At 41.2% G+C, this 22901-nt stretch overlaps 4 pseudogenes; 2 read left to right on the top strand and 2 right to left on the bottom strand.

The window, feature by feature from the left end:
- Positions 1-6169: 6169 nt before the first annotated feature.
- LOC135025790 (5S ribosomal RNA) lies at positions 6170-6288 on the bottom strand (annotated as a pseudogene).
- Positions 6289-6481: 193 nt separating this feature from the next.
- Positions 6482-6600, bottom strand: LOC135025793 (5S ribosomal RNA; annotated as a pseudogene).
- Positions 6601-8311: 1711 nt separating this feature from the next.
- On the top strand, positions 8312-8430 carry LOC135025788 (5S ribosomal RNA; annotated as a pseudogene).
- Positions 8431-8623: 193 nt separating this feature from the next.
- On the top strand, positions 8624-8742 carry LOC135025789 (5S ribosomal RNA; annotated as a pseudogene).
- The last annotated feature ends 14159 nt before the right edge of the window (positions 8743-22901 follow it).

The following is a 22901-nucleotide window of genomic DNA, read 5'->3' as shown; positions in this document are numbered from 1 at the left end:
ACTTCTCAAGCCTTCTCAGAGTTAGGTTCTAGATAGATTGGTCCTTTCCAGATTATAAAACAAATAAATTCCGTAGCCTTTCATATCAGGTTACCCAAGGCTCTAAAGACTAATAATACATTTCCCTGCTCTTTTTTAATGCTGGCTAACTTTTCTCCTAAGGTCAGATTTTGCCATCCTAGAAAGCCATCTCCAGTAGTGGTCAAGGGTCATCAAGATTATGTTGTGGAGAAGATTCTGGACTCCAAGTTTGTTCAGGAGCAGGTCTATTTACCGTTCCTGTGGAAAGGCAGTAGAACAGAAGAAAGTGCTTGGGTGCCTGGAAGATTTCTACATGCACCAGATTTTAAGAGATCATTCATCAGAGAATGTCCAGATATGCCAGGTTCTTTGGTTTCTTAACAGCTACTCAAGGGGGTACTGTTACAAGCTGCCGTGTGGTTGGTCTCCATGATGGTACTTAGTTATCACCAGGCAATCGGGACATTGCAGGTTCTAGCTGCAGTGTACGATGGTCCCTGCAGGTTGCTGGCAACCCATTAGGCTCCGGTCTTGATGTATGCTGCTGTATATTGCTCCAGCCAATACCCTGAGATCTCAGCAAATTTGGTAAGCATCTACTGCTGATGTTTAAGTCCTGGAGGCAGCCTAAGTACCAGTGTATATTTAACACTAAGGGAACAATGGGTAGCAGTTACAGGCAGATGAGCCTCCGGTTGGCTCTAGGGGTCTTACACAAACGGCTGGAGTTCCATAACAATTTTTAACCCTTTCTCCCAAAAAAATTCTGACACAGATGAGGTTTATATTCCAACACGCATATGAATCTATTTTTGAAACTTGATGTTATCATAAATAAACAAAAAATAAACAAAAAATATTATATAAACACACATTGTGTGGGATAATACACAGTTTGAATTATGTAAATATTTTGCATTATGTTGACTACAATTAATATCACAATGTTACAGCATACTTTGACAAAACTAAACTGTAAATTAATGTTAAGAAGTAGAGATAAAAAAAGGTTTTGCCAATTTATCTCTAAAAACTTTGCAATCAAACCCCAAAGGCAAAATTAATAGGTAATGCAATATAATAATGTCTTATCCCCACAGAATATCATAAATAATAACACGTTGATTATGGATTCACACTGTATAAATAAGAGTCTTTCTCTTCCTTTATTCTTTTTTTACAGCAATCTAAAGGTGAGTTGTGATCCATCTACTACACTATACTATTATTATTATTATTACATTTTATTTATAAGGCGCCACATGTGTTTCGCAGCACCGTACAAAGGACAGTACAGGGGACAAAACATTGCATTACAGTAAATAAATAACAGAAATAGAGTACAGGTAACAGAGCACCACACATTCTCAAGACATAATACAGCTAAGATGGAAGTATCGAGGGAGTGATCATCGTACTACTAGAGGCTGGTGGCCATAGATGGAGATGAGCCTTTACTAACAGGATAAAGATGGTCGTTGAGTAGGGGAGAGCTGTGAGTGAAATGTGTTGAGACGAGGGCTTAGATAACAAGAGGAAATAGTGCCCTGCTTTGAAGAGCTAACAATCTAATGGGGAGGGGCGACAGACAGATGACAAGAGGTGCAGGCAAGTGGGAGGTAGCCTGATGGCAGTATGCAAGCAAAGCTGAGATGTTCACGGCATGAGCAGGGCGGTGGAGGCACGGCTTCAGCACTGGGTTATGCATCGGGAGGGTATGCTTTGAAGAATAGGTGGGTTTTTAGTGCCTGTTTGAAGCTTTGCAAGGTTGGGGAGAGTCTAATGGAGCGGGGGAGTGCGTTCCCCTGAAGTGTTGCAGCACGGGCAAAATCCTGAACGCGTGCATGGGAAGCAGTGACCAGGGCGGTGGAGAGGCGACGGTCATTAGTCGACCGTAGGGCGCGGGAGGGAGTATGAATGGAAAGGAGGTTGGAGATGTAGGGAGCAGTGGAATTAGAGATGGCCTTGTATGTGAGGGTGAGGAGTTTGAAGAGGATTCTGTAGGGGAATGGGAGCCAGTGTAGAGTTTGTTGAAGGGGAGTGGCAGATTTGGTGCGGCGGGAGAGGAAAATAAGCCTAGCTGCGTATTTGAGGACAGATTGGAGGGGAGCAAGATGGAAGCAAGCGAGGCCAGTGAGGAGGACATTACAGTAGTCAAGTCGTGAGATGACCAGTGAGTGGATGATGAGTTTAGTTGCACTCTGGGAGAGATATGGCCTGATACGAGCAATGTTGTGTAGCTGGAAACGACAGGATTGTGCCAGAGCTTGGATGTGGGGTGCAAAGGAGAGGGAGGAGTCAAGAGTGATGCCCAGGCAGCGGAGTTGGGGAACGGGGGAGATGGTGGTGTTGTCAACAATGATGGAGATATTGGTCGGGGGTGTTGCTCTGGATGGGGGAAGAGGCAAACTATCTGAGTTCAAGTTCTGATTGTTATTGTTTAGTGAAGAACATTTTGGTATAATATTTTTCTTATATTATCATTTCTCTCTTTGGTGTAAAATACTTAAATATCTGTGCATTTAACAAATTGATAAATATTACGCGATGGTATTTAGTGCTGAATATATTTAAAACAGTTTCATACAGCATAAGAGATAGGTTTATGGATTCGCAGTAGTGAAAACAGGGAAAAGGTAAATTAGTTTTTTTTCCCATGACCAGTAAACCTTCTCTTCTTTTTACTAAATGTCATATCACTTTTTAAAAGTTTATAATAGCACATATGGCACTGTATATATACTATACACACAAATATATACTGTACATATTTGTCTTCTATAGTGTTCAAAGTAAAGATAGAATAAATGTATTATCTGAAAGGAGGAGTTGCTGTATATTGTCTTATCATCTGAATGACAATAATGGCCCTTATTCCGAGTTGATCGGTCGCAAGGCGAATTTAGCAGAGTTACACACGCTAAGCCGCCGCCTACTGGGAGTGTATCTTAGCATCTTAAAATTGCGACCGATGTATTCGCAATATTGCGATTACTAACTACTTAGCAGTTTCTGAGTAGCTCCAGACTTACTCTGCCTGTGCGATCATTTCAGTGCTTATCGTTCCTGGTTGACGTCACAAACACACCCAGCGTTCGCCAAGGCACTCCCACCGTTTCCCCGGCCACTCCTGCGTTTTTTCCGGAAACGGTAGCGTTTTCAGCCACACGCCCCTGAAACGCCGTGTTTCCGCCCAGTAACACCCATTTCCTGTCAATCACATTACGATCGCCGGAGCGAAGAAAAAGCCGTGAGTAAAATTACTTTCTTCATAGTAAAGTTACTTGGCGCAGTCGCAGTGCGAACATTGCGCATGCGTACTAAGCGGATTTTCACTGCGATGCGATGAAAAATACCGAGCGAACAACTCGGAATGAGGGCCAATATTTGTATTAGTCAGGTAGTGTAAACCCCTATTCTTGGATGTGCGGATTTTAATGTAGATCCAGCTTATCACACATCATGACAAAACTCTATAGCCTGGTTAATCTGGCTGGCTTGATGTTCCAATTTTTTTAATAAGAGCTATTACTGGTAATACAATGGTTGGGATAAATAATAGATAGCAATATTGAATTTAATATTGAGTTTCTTAATACAGTTGTGCTTCTATCTAATGTGTTTTGCAACCTTGACTGCTTTTTCTTTTTTTATAAAGCTCCCAAGGATGTGAAACGCGTTAGTGGGAACTCTATCTGACTTTTATTGAAAGGATTTTGCTGTATTACAAGCAGTAAGTGATTTTCTGACCCTGTAAATATCAATTGAGAGCTGCTGATATTGTAACACGTGCACACTGGTACAACTCACTTTGATCCGCCAGCTGGATCTTGATCAAAGGAGACGTGGCCACCCAGCAAGGTGGGAGGCGCTGCGCAGCTACTGCATACAGCCTGTCACTATGCGGCTACAGCTTTGGCTCATGCTCCAACTTACTCTGGCATTGATAGGGAAAATTCGGGGAGAGTGCGGGCAGGTGAGCTAAGAGTAACACTCACTGTCATGGTTATCATCTGTGCCGGTATACAGCGGACACTGGACCAGTAAGCTCTCTGTATAAAACAACGTTGCCATTGGGTCATCTGGACAAAAATGTACATTAATTTGTGTTGCATACATCATCAGCGCAACATTTATGAGAATAAGCAAAACATATTATATAACATATTATAGCACTTTGTGGAGCGGAAAAGCTTATGAACAATTTTTATACATTTGGTTTTTATATATATACAGGTTGAGTATCCCTTATCCAAATTGCTTGGGACCAGAGGTATTTTGGATAATGGATTTTTCCGTATTTTGGAATAATTAGATACCATAATGAGATATTATGGTGATGGGACCTAAATCTAAGCACAGAATGCATTTATGTTTCATATACACCTTATACACACAGCCTGAAGGTCATTTTTGCCAATATTTTTTTTATAACTTTGTGCATTAAACAAAGTGTGTGTACATACACACAATTCATTTGTTTCATATACACCTTGTATACACAGCCTGAAGGTCATTTAATACAATATTATTAATAACTTTGTGTATTAAGCAAAGTTTGTGTACACTGAGCCATCAAAAAACAAAGATTTCACTATCTCACTCTCACTCAAAAAAGTCCGTATTTCGGAATATTCCGTATTTCGGAATATATGGATATGGGATACTCAACCTGTATATATATATATATATATATATATATATGTGGACAAGGGATGAGGTGGTAGAGAGCGACCAAAGGTGCCAAATAATTGTTAAAAGCAGTGTGATGTTATAAAAAAAGGGTATACAAATTTATTGCAGTGGAACGCACTAAACAAAACTGGTTATAAAATCATACAAGCTCATATAAAAAAGATATATATATGACTAATGTAAAAAACATAAAATAAATTTTTTTTTACAATTTAAAAAAGAGGAAGAAAAGAAAAAGGCATGGTGACATAAAACACATGTGTTGTTAAAAAATCTTAGAAGTATCACTCCGGTATAGAAGGTAAAAAATACTTAAAAAAGGTTTAAAAGGCACATGGGAATAAAAAAAGAACTTTCAAAAGATTTTAAAAAGAGGAATCAAGAATAGCTTAACTTAGTAGTGAGGTTGTGATCAAGGAGTAGCACCCAACGCGTTTCGTCCTATCTGGACTTCATCAAGGGGTAATTTGAGACTAGAGACAGACCATACTTATATATCCAAAATAAAAGGAAGTGATGTCCACATCACTTCCTGTGATCAATTAACATAACTATTCAAATAATGTAAAAAATAGGTGGTAACACACTATATGAGATGCAGATATTGATTTGAGCCTTGGAGAGGAAAAAACGAGTGAGAAACAATAATAGAAACAACTAAAATTCATAATAGACGCTCAGAGCCGCAGACTTCCGGTCCGGGCTCTGCGTGACGTCATATCCGCCCCACATCCGGTGTAGGGCGCATCGTACTGCGCCTGCGTTGTTCTTGTGCGGCGGAGGTTGCTGTGTTGTTGATTCCCTCTGGACGGTTGCCTGGTTACCCGGCGGGCTTGTTATGTGGAAACATCAAAATCTTGCGGCAGCCATTTTCTTGTAGTCTGAATGCACGGAGGACATTCTTAGGTAATATGAGAAAGACTTGTGGCGGACATGCTTTGGGAGTCTGTATTAACAGAGTATCGTCTGTATGTAAAAATTGGATCCACAACTGGGTCAGCTCCGGATTGAGTATAAAACAGAAGAAGGATAGATTCAGTGTAAATGGTCAATAATTATAATTATGAAAGAAACAGTTGCTTCATTAAAACTGTATGGAAATTAGGGATTCTTAGGTTTTTTAGGATAGAATACTTAATAATAGCCCATAAGAGGACCAACATGGGAAATTTATAAGTGGAAAAATTATGATCCTATGTACATATAAGTATTATATAAAAAAATATATATATATAAAAAAATATATACATAAAAATATATATAAAAAAAAATATATATAAAAAAAAATATACAAAAAATATATATAAAAAAAAATATACAAAAAATATACAAAAAATATACACAGAGTCTGCAAATGAGGATGCACTAAAATAAATATAGTAATTTCCATACTTTGGAAATATCTTAAGACGTCATTCATGAGTTGTTGCATACACACAGTTTTTCCATCATGCATTTACAACACCCGGTCTTCCAAGTGGGTCTCCCATCCTTGTACTAGCCGAGCCCAGCCTTGCTTAGCTTCCAAGTTCGGACGGTATTGGGCGTCTCCAGACTGGTATGATTGTAATAGTAATAAGGAGAGGCCTTTAGTGTATGCAGCAGACTGATGACGAGAGATATTCGCTAGTTTAGAGTATGGTTTTAGTAAAGCAGGGACCCGGACATAGATAAATAATGTAGAAAAACAGGGAGGCAGCATATATCAATAAAATAAGGGTTGAGATCGGGATATTGCTGGGTTTGGGATTCCTTATGCAATCTTTTCTTACAGCACCTGGTCTCCCCTGGAGGTCACCCATCCAGGTACTGGCCAGGCCCAACACTGCTTCGCTTCCAAGATCGGCCAGAATTGGGCATGTCCAGTGTGGTATGGCTGTAATGAGGAAGCAGAGGTTCCTTGTAAACCAGAGACAGGGAGGGAAGATAGGTGGGGAAAGGGGAGGGGGGGGGGGCGGAGGTAGGAGAGAGTGTGGAACCAAGAATGTATGAAGGAGCGATGGCTTACGTTACAAGAAGGGTGCTATCTCGTATCCTTCATTGAAGCCGTCCGGATGGAGAGTGTTCAATTCATAAATCCAGAACATTTCTCTCCTAGAGAGGAGGTTGGAAAGGTCTCCTCCTCTTTCTCCCAACGATACCAATTCGATACCTTTAAAAGTCAATGACTCTGGATCCGAGTTGTGGCATTGATGGAAATGTCTTGATACTGCGTGTGTGAGGACTTTGTTCTTTATATTCCTGATATGTTCTTGGATACGAAGTTTCAGGATTCTTTTGGTTTTGCCAATATACTTCAGACCACAGGGACATTCCAGAAGATATATTACAGATGGTGTGTTACAATTGATGAACTGTTTAATTCGATATTCCTTCTTAGTGGTAGTGTTGTTGAAGGATTTCCTGTTGCGATGAAGGTATTTACAAATGTTGCACTTTCCACACTTAAAGCTGCCTACACATTTTGGCATGGGGTTCCTAGTTTCAGGGTTTCTTAGCATGCTAGGTGCCACCAGGTCCTTCAAACTTTGCGACTTTCGGAAAACTAGTTTGGGTTCTTGAGTAAGGTATTCCTTTAAAATGGGGTCCATTAGTAAGATATGCCAGTGTTTTTTGAGTGTTTGTTTGATAAATTTCTCATGTCTGCTGTATGTCGTGATGAACTTAACATTCTCTTCCATACTTTCCTTAACTTTGTACTTCAGAAGTTCGCCCCTTTCCAATTCTTTGGTTCTAGCCATAGAATAGAACCAAAGAATTGGAAAGGGGCGAACTTCTGAAGTACAAAGGTAAGGAAAGTATGGAAGAGAATGTTAAGTTCATCACGACATACAGCAGACATGAGAAATTTATCAAACAAACACTCAAAAAACACTGGCATATCTTACTAATGGACCCCATTTTAAAGGAATACCTTACTCAAGAACCCAAACTAGTTTTCCGAAAGTCGCAAAGTTTGAAGGACCTGTTGGCACCTAGCATGCTAAGAAACCCTGAAACTAGGAACCCCATGCCAAAATGTGTAGGCAGCTTTAAGTGTGGAAAGTGCAACATTTGTAAATACCTTCATCGCAACAGGAAATCCTTCAACAACACTACCACTAAGAAGGAATATCGAATTAAACAGTTCATCAATTGTAACACACCATCTGTAATATATCTTCTGGAATGTCCCTGTGGTCTGAAGTATATTGGCAAAACCAAAAGAATCCTGAAACTTCGTATCCAAGAACATATCAGGAATATAAAGAACAAAGTCCTCACACACGCAGTATCAAGACATTTCCATCAATGCCACAACTCGGATCCAGAGTCATTGACTTTTAAAGGTATCGAATTGGTATCGTTGGGAGAAAGAGGAGGAGACCTTTCCAACCTCCTCTCTAGGAGAGAAATGTTCTGGATTTATGAATTGAACACTCTCCATCCGGACGGCTTCAATGAAGGAAACGAGATAGCACCCTTCTTGTAACGTAAGCCATCGCTCCTTCATACATTCTTGGTTCCACACTCTCTCCTACCTCCGCCCCCCCCCCCCCCTTTCCCCACCTATCTTCCCTCCCTGTCTCTGGTTTACAAGGAACCTCTGCTTCCTCATTACAGCCATACCACACTGGACATGCCCAATTCCGGCCGATCTTGGAAGCGAAGCAGTGTTGGGCCTGGCCAGTACCTGGATGGGTGACCTCCAGGGGAGACCAGGTGCTGTAAGAAAAGATTGCATAAGGAATCCCAAACCCAGCAATATCCCGATCTCAACCCTTATTTTATTGATATATGCTGCCTCCCTGTTTTTCTACATTATTTATCTATGTCCGGGTCCCTGCTTTACTAAAACCATACTCTAAACTAGCGAATATCTCTCGTCATCAGTCTGCTGCATACACTAAAGGCCTCTCCTTATTACTATTACAATCATACCAGTCTGGAGACGCCCAATACCGTCCGAACTTGGAAGCTAAGCAAGGCTGGGCTCGGCTAGTACAAGGATGGGAGACCCACTTGGAAGACCGGGTGTTGTAAATGCATGATGGAAAAACTGTGTGTATGCAACAACTCATGAATGACGTCTTAAGATATTTCCAAAGTATGGAAATTACTATATTTATTTTAGTGCATCCTCATTTGCAGACTCTGTGTATATTTTTTGTATATTTTTTGCATATATTTTTTATATATATTTTTTGTATATTTTTTTAATATATATATTTTTTTATATATATTTTTATGTATATATTTTTTTATATATATATTTTTTTTTATATAATACTTATATGTACATAGGATCATAATTTTTCCACTTATAAATTTCCCATGTTGGTCCTCTTATGGGCTATTATTAAGTATTCTATCCTAAAAAACCTAAGAATCCCTAATTTCCATACAGTTTTAATGAAGCAACTGTTTCTTTCATAATTATAATTATTGACCATTTACACTGAATCTATCCTTCTTCTGTTTTATACTCAATCCGGAGCTGACCCAGTTGTGGATCCAATTTTTACATACAGACGATACTCTGTTAATACAGACTCTCAAAGCATGTCCGCCACAAGTCTTTCTCATATTACCTAAGAATGTCCGCCGTGCATTCAGACTACAAGAAAATGGCTGCCGCAAGATTTTGATGTTTCCACATAACAAGCCCGCCGGGTAACCAGGCAACCGTCCAGAGGGAATCAACAACACAGCAACCTCCGCCGCACAAGAACAACGCAGGCGCAGTACGATGCGCCGGACACCGGATATGGGGCGGATATGACGTCACGCAGAGCCCGGACCGGAAGTCTGCGGCTCTGAGCGTCTATTATGAATTTTAGTTGTTTCTATTATTGTTTCTCACTCGTTTTTTCCTCTCCAAGGCTCAAATCAATATCTGCATCTCATATAGTGTGTTACCACCTATTTTTTACATTATTTGAATAGTTATGTTAATTGATCACAGGAAGTGATGTGGACATCACTTCCTTTTATTTTGGATATATAAGTATGGTCTGTCTCTAGTCTCAAATTACCCCTTGATGAAGTCCAGAAAGGACGAAACGCGTTGGGTGCTACTCCTTGATCACAACCTAACTACTAAGTTAAGCTATTCTTGATTCCTCTTTTTAAAATCTTTTGAAAGTTCTTTTTTTATTCCCATGTGCCTTTTAAACCTTTTTTAAGTATTTTTTACCTTCTATACCGGAGTGATACTTCTAAGATTTTTTAACAACACATGTGTTTTATGTCACCATGCCTTTTTCTTTTCTTCCTCTTTTTTAAATTGTAAAAAAATTTTTATTTTATGTTTTTTACATGAGTCATATATATATCTTTTTTATATGAGCTTGTATGATTTTATAACCAGTTTTGTTTAGTGCGTTCCACTGCAATAAATTTGTATACCCTTTTTTTATAACATCACACTGCTTTTAACAATTATTTGGCACCTTTGGTCGCTCTCTACCACCTCATCCCTTGTCCACATAACCACTTTCATAGGTAACGGTACCAATACCTATATCTATTTGAGGTAACGAGCTGACACCCTGAGATACAAAAGGGAGTGCAAACATATCAAGCAGTTTTTTGTCACACTACCTGTAGGGTTCCCATTCTAGTGTTAACACATAAGATACTGCATCCGTGGCGCTGATATCTTTCCAGTACACATATATATATATATTTTTTTTTTTGGATATCTTTGTCACATGACATTTTTTATTTACATTTTTCTATAAGTATAACATTGGATGCCATGTGAGGATATAGTTTTATCTATGCTTGTATTGATGTTTAATGTCTATTAAAATAACAACCGTGTTTGGTATATAATCCATTTTTATTTCTGACACAATTTATGACACAATATACAAAATAAAACCACAATATTAAAATGTAATTGTGTCTTTGGTCAATGTATGCACCTGGTAATTTGGTTATATATAGCGTGATTAGTCATAGTTTTATACTGTATTTTCTGATGAATACTAATGGTTAATTAAAGGTGCCAGTTCCCTTTGGTTTCAATTTAGCTTGTTGTGTTCTCACATACATTAGTGGACTTATATTGCTGCTTGAATTATAAGTTTCAGATTTATTTTTTACCATAGAACTTTTTACAAGCGCCTAAACATTTTGGTTTTGTTGAAACCACAATCTCCCTGTACCAGCTGTACAGGAGCCTCCTCTCATCAGTCAATGCTGAAGGACCACCCTACTCTTCCCTCCATCTACCTATCCTGCTTGCATACTGTATACTCTATGATTCTCCTCACAGCATAACACTGACATGTGACATGCAGACCTGTCCTCTCATACACAGACAGACACAGGTCACTGTGGGGGACATTTACTAAGCAGTGATAAGAGCGGAGAAGTGAGCCAGTGGAGATGTTGCCCCATCAACCAATCAGAAGCTTTGTATAATTTTATAGTATGCAAGTTATAGATGTTACTTCAATGCTGATTGGTTGACAACTTCCCCACTGGCTCACTTCTCTGCTCTTATTACTGCTTAGTAAATGTCCCCCTTTATTACATAAGGTTTAGATGCTTATCTTTTGAAACACTCTGAAAATTCTGCTGATTTATTTCATGACTACAGGTTGCTCTGCCCCCACTTCCTGGGACCACAGATGTGCAGGGGATGAATAGTGATTACAAACAGTGATGTTGCCTTGTCTAGCACACCATCAAGATTCCGATGAAGAAAAATCTTATTCCTTAAGTTGAAAAAAAAAACTTTAATCAAAATGTGTCTTATTTATTTTAATTTAGCCACCACATGAGAGAATACAGGTTGAGTATCCCATATCCAAATATCCGAAATACGGAATATTCCGAAATACGGACTTTTTTGAGCGAGACTGAGATAGTGAAACTTTTGTTTTATGATGGCTCAATGTACACAAACTTTGTTTAATACACAAAGTTATTAAAATATTGTATTAAATTACCTTCAGGCTGTGTGTATAAGGTGTATATGAAACATAAATGAATTGTGTGAATGTAGACACACTTTGTTTAATACACAAAGTTATAAAAAATATTGGCTAAAATGACCTTCAGGCTGTGTGTATAAGGTGTATATGTAACATAAATGCATTCTGTGCTTAGATTTAGGTCCCATCACCATGATATCTCATTATGGTATGCAATTATTCCAAAATACGGAAAAATCCCATATCCAAAATACCTCTGGTCCCAAGCATTTTGGATAAGGGAGACTCGACCTGTACAATAATTTATCATCTATGTAAGTACATTGGACCACTAGTAGATTACTTCTGTAAGTCTGACAAAAACAAGGTGAGGAATCATGGGTACAGTATAAGTGTGTTTTATTGTTATTTTTTCCTCAAATAAGGCAGGCAATTTATGCTATTTAACACTTTTTAAAGCAGATCTATTCTTTATTTTACTTTTGACATGTATTTTTTTTAATCAAAAACGAAGCTGGAATGTTTATTTATTTATTTATTTATTTACTGTTTTATGATCAGTTCTTATATATATATATAGCACAGCATATTCTTTTGCGCTTTACATTTGAATAACAGTAAAATATGAAAACTGGGTAACAACAGACAGAAATAGAGGTAGGAAGGCCCTGCTCCCACATGCTAACAATCTACAGGGACAGTAGATTGCAAAGGCTCTTAATGGGCTGTATGATATGTCACCCAGCAATGTTGGCCAAGGGCCAGGAGGGTGGGAAAGTGAAGAAAGATAAGACATGTGAGGTTATCTCTGGACTGAACAGAGGGGATGTAATTTGAAAGGGAAGCATTGAAGGTTATGTAGGTGGGTCTAGAATTTTATAAGCTTGCCTGAAGAGGTGAGTTTTCAGGGAATGTTTGAAGGTTTGGAGACTAGATATGAGTCTTATTGTGCATGGGAGGGCATTTCACAGAGTGGGTGCAGCACGGATAAAATCCTGTAATTTTGAGTAGGAGCAAGTAATGCATGTGGATGAGAGACGCAGATCTTGCACAGAGCGGAAAGGTCGGGTAGGAAAATATTCTGAGATGAGTGAAGAGATGTATGTTGGTGCAGTTTGAATAATGGCCATATATATAAGTAAAAGTATTTTATATTGAATACAATAGAATAAAGGCAACCAATGGAGGGACTGACAGAGCGGATCCGCAGATGATGAACGTCTAGCAAGGAAACTCAGCTTTTCAGCTACATTCAAAATGGATAGTAATAGTGAGAGCTTATTTTTGGGAAGACCGTTCAGAATACTATTGCTATAATCAATGTGGGAGATAATGAGAGCATGGATTAGCTTTTGCTGTGTCGTATGTAAAATATGGTGATATTTGGAAATGTTTCTTAGATGTATGTAACATGATTTTGAGGTAGATTGAATGTGGGGAACAAAGGACATTCACGAATGACACCTAGACAGCGAGCTTGTGATGTAGGGTTGTTTGTTGAGCTATCAACAGTGATAAAGATATCAGGTTGGTAACTATTATTGGCCAATAAAAATATAATGAATTCTGTTTTAGAAATATTAAGTTTGAGGTGGCGAGATGTCATCCAAGATGAAATGGCAGAAAGGCATTCAGTGACATGGCCCAATACAGATGGTGACAAATTAGGGGAGGATAGGTAGATAGGAAGCCGGCTGGTTTACTAAGCGACAGGGCAACAGCACAAACACACAGCAATTTATAGCACGTCTATGAAACTTTGCCACACAGTAGTGGCAGAAATGAAAGGTGGTGCAAGATGGAATGGTCTTTCGGATCTCCCACCCACCCTTATGTTGGATATTAAATAGGACTTGCACACTTTATCAAACCAAGTGCTTCAGCGACAGGGACTGACACTTCTGTGGTTGAAGTGTTTGGTTTGTTTTTGACCCCACAAAACAAGCTATCAATCATATTATGGCAACAGCTCTACAGTGGCAAGATGTCATTGTCACCCACACCCTCATTAGTGTGTACATCATCCTCATACAATATTAATTCATCTCCACTGGAATCCACCATTACAGAAGTCTTTGTACTTTGACGTAATTGCTGGGAAAGGTCTTCCTCAGAATTTCCAGTCCATTTTGATGAACATCATCTTTTCCACATTTTGAGGAAGTACACCATTCGCTGACAATATTCCCGGCTGTGCTGAAAACGCTCTCCGAGTACACAATGGAGGGTGGACAGCTTAAGTAGTGCAAAGCTAGTTTGTACAATGGCCTCCAAATAGGCTTTTTTTCCTTCCAGTACTCAAAGACACTCTTTAACATTTCTATTTGTATGGTGTCTTAAAAATAATCCTCCACCATTCATTGCATGGCGATTGTATCAGATGGAGTTACGGTAAAGGTGTCACTAATGCTGGGCAATTATTTTAGACCCAAACATATGTCAAAATGTAATGTTGACTTATCTGCATCACCTATGGGCTTTTGGGAAAGCTGAGTTTTTCTGGCTGCTGCTGAAGAAACTGAATGAGGAGAAGTTGCAGTGCCATGTCTCGCTTGAGCTGCCAAATTGCTCCCCAAGAGCTCTTTGCATATCTTATTATCTGGATAAGTTGGAAAGAAAGACACAGCATAGGACTTAAACCTAGGATCAAACATGGTTGCTGAAATGTAGTGATCAGATTTCAAAATTTTGGCAACCCGTGAATCCCTGCAAAGTGATTAAAGGGCTTTATCTATAAGTCCAGAAACTTTGCAGATTTGCTTTGCTTAATCTCCTCCTTCAATTTATCCTATTGATTTTCCAAAAGCCTAATTAGGAAAATCACCTTACTTAAGATAGCAGTGTCAGCACTCACTCCAAAGGGTTTCAGCACCCTGCACAAGACAGAAAGTACTCACCACTGTGCTGGGCTAAGTAACATGCCCCCTCCTTTGCCAATGTCATGGCTTTTTGTATAGCTATGGATGGCTTTTAGCTGTTCCTCCATCTGCTGAAGCATATAAAGGGTGGCTGTCCACCTTGTTACCACCTCTTGCTTCAAGGAAAATTAAACCATTCTTGCAGGTGCTGCAGACTCCTGCATGCTGTTGATGATAGCAGAAAATGTATAGAATTTTTTTGGGCCACAGACAGCATCTCCTGCACCGTTATTTTTTAAAAAGCCTTGTACCACTACCCCTTTTACACTCGCACTCCCGGGTCACTCCCGGGTTGCTTCCCGGGTTGGGTCCGGGATGCCTTCCCGGGACTGACCCCTTTCACACTGCACTAAGACCTGGGATCGACCCGGGACAGCCCCATTTACACTGATCCCGGGATATCCCTGCAAATGCACATGTATGTCATTAGAAATGGCCTTTTCTGGCTCACATTGATGATGTCACACTAGTCAACAAAGGGAGGGGTGGTGCCTGCTCACACCATTGCTGCAATCATGGCCGACGGAGTACCAGTGTGTATGCCTGAGCTCATGATTCTTTCTGCTTTGCAGATGTTTCATACAGCCACTGACAGCATGATGCAGCTTGTCACACTGTGCAGTATACTGCACATATATTTTATGAGGAGGAGGAGGGCGCAAATTATGCTGGATAGGGCTGCTAGTCGCCGCCAATATTTGCGCAGGAGGAGAGCCCTCATATCATCCAGGATGAGTACCATACTGAGCGTGAGTATGGGCCCTAACCGCTCATTTTAGTCCAGAGATCGCTGGCACGGAGAAGCCTTTATGAGGACAGTGGAAGCTTACCAGGATGAGGAGTGGATGGCTAACTTCCGTGTCTCCCGTGCAACCTTTAACTACATCCTGGAATTACTTACCCCAGCACTTGACATGCAGACCACCAGGCTTAGGAGACCCATCGAGGCACGCAGGAGATTAGCTATTGCATTGTGGTGGTATGCTACCCCAGGAGAGTACCGCTCAGTCTCATGCTTGTTCGGTGTTGCCATCTCCACCTGTTGTGTCATAGCCCACCAGGTGACTAAAGCAATTGTATCTACCTTATACAAGCGCTTCATATCTCTACCACAAGGACAGCGCTTACAGGATACCATCATTGGATTTGTGAAGCGAGGCTATCCGCAGTGTGGAGGAGCGATTGATGGGACACACATCCCCATTATTGCCCCACGTGACAACCATGCAGACTATTTTAATAGGAAGGGCTGGCACTCCATCATATTACAGGCTGTTGTGGACCACAAATATTGGTAAGTTTTTATTTTTGGGGTGGTGGGATGAGTTGCATGTGTGAGTTTTACATTCTAACTTTTTTCAATTTTACTGTTCTTTAGTTTCCTAGATGTGTTTATTTGCTGGCCAGGCCGATCTCATGACTCCCGAGTTCTTGCCAATTCTGACCTGTACAACATTGTAGAGGAGAAACAGGGAGGCTGGCTGTACCCCAAAGAGTGTGCAAAGATTGTGAATGGGGTGGAGATCCCACATCATCGGGGATGCTGCATACCCTTTACGCCCCTGGATTATGAAAGGCTACACCCAACAGGTCCAGTTAACCCCAGAGCAACAAACCTATACTCACACCCTGAGTTCAGCAAGGATGGTGGTTGAGAATGCCTTTGGCAGGTTAAAAGGAAGATGGCGTTGTTTGATGAAGCGCAATGATGTGGACCTAAAGAATATGCCTGATGTAGTAGCTGCGTGCTGTATACTGCACAACATCTGTGAACTGAAAAATGAGCTATTCCTTCCTGAGTGTACTGTGCAGGACCCTGAGGTTATAAACCCACATGTGGAAGGTGCTTTGTTTGGGACTGCCTCAAACTCCGCTGCAGAACAAATACGCCACACTATTACGTCCAACCTTGCAGCACTGGTACAATAGTGTTTAAGAATCAGCACAACATGTTTGGTGAATTACATTTTTTTTATTTTGTATTCCACCTTTGATCTTTGGTTTCAATATTTATTTTTTTCCAAAAAAACCACATTGCCACAAACTTTGTATATATGCAGAAACAACGTAGAAAACACTGTAAACATGGTCTACTGTTACGCACAAATGGGAATGTTATGCATAGATTTGTAAACAAGTTTTGTTTGGCATAAAAAAAAACCCACTGGTAGGCTTGTAGATACAACACCATAAACCACAGTGTCCCTGCAGTATATTATTACTGTGTAAAAAATAAATAAAAAGTGCTTTAATGTAGATACTATACAAAACAGAACATAGAAAAAAAATGAAAGAAGGCACAAACAGTTGTGCATAAACAATGACCACACTGTGGTTTTTTAACAACAGATAACAACAAAAAAAGTAATTCACTGTGTTTCACGGCAAATTGTGCAATACAGTAAACTCTGGGCTTTGCGCACTAGATGGTGCAGTATTTGGGGCATAGTATGGACCAGGAGTAAATGATGAAAAACCCTGCTCAGGGGGGTATTGTGAGTTGTGGTGTTGGATTGGTGCTCTTGAGGTATTGGTCATATGCTTATAGAACGCCATGCTCATTTGGTGCAATTCCCTGTGGCGGTCATACTGCTCTCTACTCATGCGTTCCTGCATTGTCATGACTTGGGAAAGGAATGCATCATGCATTTGGCGTTCTGCCTCTAGAAACCTGTCGAGCCTTGCATCCTCCTGTGCGGACATTGTTGCGTCCATCTCTCGGAGTTGGTCGACAAGGATATTTGACATGGCTTTAGCCACTTGCTCCGCTCTGTTAAATTTCTTCTTTCTAGGCGGTACGGTGTAAACTGTGGAGAGAAGAAATACAAAATGAGCGAATATAAAAATAGCAGCGTTAGCAAACATGTGTTTGTGGCATTAACCCACCTACACATTAGCTACTCTGCAACATTGAACTATTTTTAAAAATGCAAAGCCCCCCTGGGTGGGGGCAGAAATTGCAAAGCGTGCCAGCAGCGTGCTGAGCGCAGTGATCCTGCAAGGGGCTCATTTGCGCTCGCCACGCTGCCGCCACACTGGCCACTTATACTTCACACAGAACCGGATGATTAACAATTGTGGATTTGTGCTATGAGTGTTAATTTCTAAACATGTACTTACTGTTTTTCTGTAAAGTTGGGGTGACGGTGATGGCACTTTGTACAGTCCCACTGTCACTGGTCTGAGCATCCACGACGTCTTCAATGGTTGCAGTTATGCTGTCGTCGTTTCTGGATGTGTTTATGGACGGCTGGGAGGATGTGTCGCTGTCCTCAGGTGTGTCTTCAATTAACAACGGTGATGACAGAAAGACATCACTGCTTGTCTGTGTCTCTTCTGGAGTGCCTTCTGTAGCAGTGTACTGTGAACTGGAAGACAGACTCACCGGACTGCATATAGCTGTGTTTCCAAAGATATTGGCGCACATGTCATAGTACTGCCAATCGATACGGCCAACACCGCTCTTTTTCCTGTTGTTGTCATGCACCTTAAGGAACTGCTTTTTAAGAGTTTTCATTTTGTTTAACACTTGCTGCTGTGTGCGGATGATTCCCCTGGCTTGCAGCATCTTGGAGATGTTTTTATAAATCACTGCATCTTTAACTGTGCCTGTGATCTGCCTCATTATTTCCTCCTCTCCCCTAATGCTCAGCAACTCTCTCACCTCCTGGTCTGTCCAGGTCGCCATGCTGCCTTCCTCACACGCATCCAGGATGCTCCCCAGGGCTCTGAAAGACGACATCATCTTTTCTGAGCCCATGAAAGCTCCAATCGGAGGCCTTTTAACAGTCCCGGGTAGTGAATCCCGGGACGGGCCCTTTCACACTACCCAGCTTCCCGGGATGGTCCCGGGTTCAACCCTGCTTTAGACCTGGGATGAAATCCCGGGATGCTCGACCAGGGAAATTGTCCCTGTACCCTTTCACACTGACAGAAATCCCGGGATGATGCGCGTTCACGTGCAATATCCCGGGATTTTCATGCGAGTGTAAAAGGGGTATAAGTTGATTGTGTGAGCAAAACAATGGATGGAATTCACCCACCTGTAATGCTTTCACATTATTTGTTGCATTATCAGATATCACAAATCCTGAGGAGAGATGAAGTTGGGTAAGCCATGTTTCTATGACATCCCTTAATTTTTCTAATAGGTTGGCAGTGGTATGCCTTTTATTGAATCAGGTGATACACAGAGTAGCCCTTTTATTGAATCAGGTGATACACAGAGTAGCCTTTCTCTGAATGAGCAGTTGTTTGTTAGATACTGCTTCTGCTGCCGAAGGCAATTCACGTACCCATTGGACTGTAACAGTCATGTTAATTGTAGTTCAGAGGAATGGCGTTTTGGCTAAAATGGAACTGAGCTAGAATTTGGTACCGGGGATACCAAAACCCACAACATTAATGGTGGATATTGGATGCAGATCTAATACTAGCATAGCCATAATAGCATCAGTGATACACTGTGCAGCTGGGTGAGAGCTGTCATACTTGCTTCCCCATGCAAAAGATTTTTTCAGTCAATTAATTTTTTACAATAATACTAGAAGTGTTCTTGATCCCCTTTTAAGATGTAAAACACCCCCAACAACAGCAGCGGCAGCAGCAGCAGCAGGCCTATGGGGTAATTCACACCAGATCATTGCTGTGCATTTTTGTGATCAGAAACAAACTGCATATGCACCGCAATGTGCAGGCGCATCGCATGCGTACAAAGTGGATCACCACTCAGCGATGGGTTTGTGTGAAGTATCCATTCGCACGGGTGATCACAAGGACATTGACAGGAAGAAGGCATTTGTGGGTGGCAACGGACCATTTTCAGGGAGTGTTTGGGAAAATGCAGGCATGTCCATGTGTTTGCAGGGAGGGTTCCTGATGTCAATTCTGGACCCGGACAGCCTGATGTGATCGCAGCGGCTGAGTAAGTCCTGGGCAATGCAGAGACTGCACAAAATCTGTTTGTACAGCTCTGCTACACATACGTTTGCACGCTTGCACAGCAAAAATATGCTCCCCCTGTAGGCGGCGACTATCCATTCACAGGGCTGCAAAGATCACTGCCCAGTGATCAGGTATGAATTACCACCCTCGCGCAAGCATTCTTCTGATGAATCCTGGAATGGGAACAAGTCACCTAACTTTCACAAATCGAATGCAGGACTACTTCTGATGATAACTGAAGATGAAGGTGTTGGCGGTGAGATTACAGGTGCTTGAAACTAGGTGGGAGAAGGGTGTTAGCTGATGCTGGACTGCTTGTTATATTTTAGCACCAGCTTTTGATGTTATCAATTACTTGTCATTAGAGATGAGCGGGTTCGGTTCCTCTGAATCCGAACCCGCCCGAACGTCAGCTTTTTTTTCACGGGTCCGAGCAGGCTCGGATCCTCCCACCTTGCTCGGTTAACCCAAGCGCGCCCGAACGTCATCATCCCGCTGTCGGATTCTCGCAAGACTCGGATTCTATATAAGGAGCCGAGCGTCGCCGCCATTTTCACACGTGCATTGAGATTGATAGGGAGAGGACGTGGCTGGCGTCCTCTCCGTTTAGATTAGAGACACTTGACTTGAGTTGATTGATTTACTAATTTTGGGGAGCATTAGGAGGAGTACTACTCAGTACAGTGCAGCAGAGTTTTGCTGATAGTATGACCACCAGTTTAATTTTAATCCGTTCTCTGCCTGAAAAAAAACGATACACATTCACATACCATATCTGTGCTCAGCCTCAGTGTGCTGCATGATATATCATCTATGTATGTATAATATATCTGACTGTGCTGAGTGCTCACTGCCAGTGCTGTGCTCACACAGCTTAATTGTGGGGGAGACTGGGGAGCAGTTATAGCAGGAGTACAGTGCACACTTTTGCTGCCAGTGTGACCACTGACCAGCAGTATATTGGCCCTCATTCCGAGTTGTTCGCTCGGAGTTTTTCATCGCATCGCAGTGAGAATCCGCTTAGTGCGCATGCGCAATGTTCGCACTGCGACTGCGCCAAGTAACTTTACTATGAAGAAAGTAAGTTTACTCACGGCTTTTTCATCGCTCCGACGATCGCATTGTGATTGACAGGAAATGGGTGTTACTGTGCGGAAGCACGGCGTTTTAGGGGCGTGTGGCTGAAAACGCTACCGTTTCCGGAAAAAACGCAGGAGTGGCCGGAGAAACGGTGGGAGTGCCTGGGCGAACGCTGGGTGTGTTTGTGACGTCAGCCAGGAACGAAAAGCACAGAAATGATCGCACAGGCAGAGTAAGTCTGAAGCTACTCTAAAACTGCTAAGTCGTTTGTGATCGCAGTATTGCGAATACATCGGTCGCACACTTAAGAAGCTAAGATTCACTCCCAGTAGGCGGCGGCTTAGCGTGTGTAACTCTGCTACATTCGCCTTGCGAGCGAACAACTCGGAATGAGGGCCATTGTCTGCCTGAAAAAGTTAAACAAACACTCCTGTGGTGTTTTTTTTTTATTCTATAAATGCATTCTGCTGACAGTGTCCAGCAGTTCCGTCATTCATTATATTATATAAATATTTACCTGCAGTAGTGTTATATTTTTTGTGTTCATCTCTATCATCTTTATCATCTCTACATTAGCAGACGCAGTACGGTAGTCCACGGCTGTGGCTATCTCTGTGTCGTCAGTGTTCGTCCATAATTGTATACCTACCTGTGGTGGGCTTTTTTTTCTATCTTCTTCATACTAGTAGTTTAGGAGTCTGCTGACAGTGTCCAGCAGGTCCGTCATTATATTATATATACCTGCAGTAGTGATATATATATATTTTTTATATCATTATCATCTCTATACTAGCAGACACAGTACGGTAGTCCACGACTGTAGCTACCTCTGTGTCGTCAGTGCTCATCCATAATTGTATACCTACCTGTGGTGGGGTATTTTTTCTATCTTCTTCATACTAGTAGTTCAGCAGTCTGCTGACAGTGTCCAGCAGGTCCGTCATTATATATTATATATACCTGCAGTAGTGATATATATATATTTTTTATATCATTATCATCTCTATACTAGCAGACACAGTACGGTAGTCCACGGCTGTAGCTAACTCTGTGTCGTCAGTGCTCATCCATAATTGTATACCTACCTGCGGTGGGGTTTTTTTTTTCTATCTTCTTCATACTAGTAGTTCAGCAGTCTGCTGACAGTGTCCAGCAGGTCCGTCATTATATATTACATATACCTGTATATTTTTTATATCATTATCATCTCTATACTAGCAGACACAGTACGGTAGTCCACGGCTGTAGCTACCTCTGTGTCGTCAGTGCTCGTCCATAATTGTATACCTACCTGCGGTGGGTTTTTTTTTTCTATCTTCTTCATACTAGTAGTTCAGCAGTCTGCTGACAGTGTCCAGCAGGTCCGTCATTATATATTATATATACCTGCAGTAGTGATATATATATATTTTTTATATCATTATCATCTCTATACTAGCAGACACAGTACGGTAGTCCACGGCTGTAGCTACCTCTGTGTCGTCAGTGCTCGTCCATAATTGTATACCTACCTGTGGTGGTTTTTTTTTCCTATCTTCTTCATACTAGTAGTTCAGCAGTCTGCTGACAGTGTCCAGCAGGTCCGTCATTATATATTATATATACCTGCAGTAGTGATATATATATATTTTTATATCATTATCATCTCTATACTAGCAGACACAGTACGGTAGTCCACGGCTGTAGCTACCTCTGTGTCGTCAGTGCTCGTCCATAATTGTATACCTACCTGTGGTGGGTTTTTTTTATATCTTCTTCATACTATTAGTTCAGCAGTTTGCTGACAGTGTCCAGCAGGTCCATCATTATATATTATATATACCTGCAGTAGTGATATATATATATATTTTTTATATCATTATCATCTCTATACTAGCAGACACAGTATGGTAGTCCACGGCTGTAGCTACCTCTGTGTCGTCAGTCACTCGTCATCCATAAGTATACTAGTATCCATCCATCTCCATTGTTTGCCTGAGGTGCCTTTTAGTTGTGCCTATTAAAATATGGAGAACAAAAATGTTGAGGTTCCAAAATTAGGGAAAGATCAAGATCCACTTCCACCTCGTGCTGAAGCTGCTGCCACTAGTCATGGCCGAGACGATGAAATTCCATCAACGTTGTCTGCCAAGGCCGATGCCCAATGTCATAGTACAGAGCATGTAAAATCCAAAACTCCAAATATCAGTAAAAAGCCTCTTTTTTTCTTTGCGTCATGTGCTGTTTGGGGAGGGTTTTTTGGAAGGGACATCCTGCGTGACACTGCAGTGCCACTCCTAGATGGGCCCGGTGTTTGTGTCGGCCACTAGGGTCACTA

This window comes from Pseudophryne corroboree, unplaced genomic scaffold, assembly GCF_028390025.1.
Source record: "Pseudophryne corroboree isolate aPseCor3 unplaced genomic scaffold, aPseCor3.hap2 scaffold_427, whole genome shotgun sequence".
NCBI lineage: Eukaryota > Metazoa > Chordata > Amphibia > Anura > Myobatrachidae > Pseudophryne > Pseudophryne corroboree.
The sequence above is the reverse complement of the archived record's forward strand: the minus strand, read 5'-3'. Positions and strand labels throughout refer to the sequence as shown.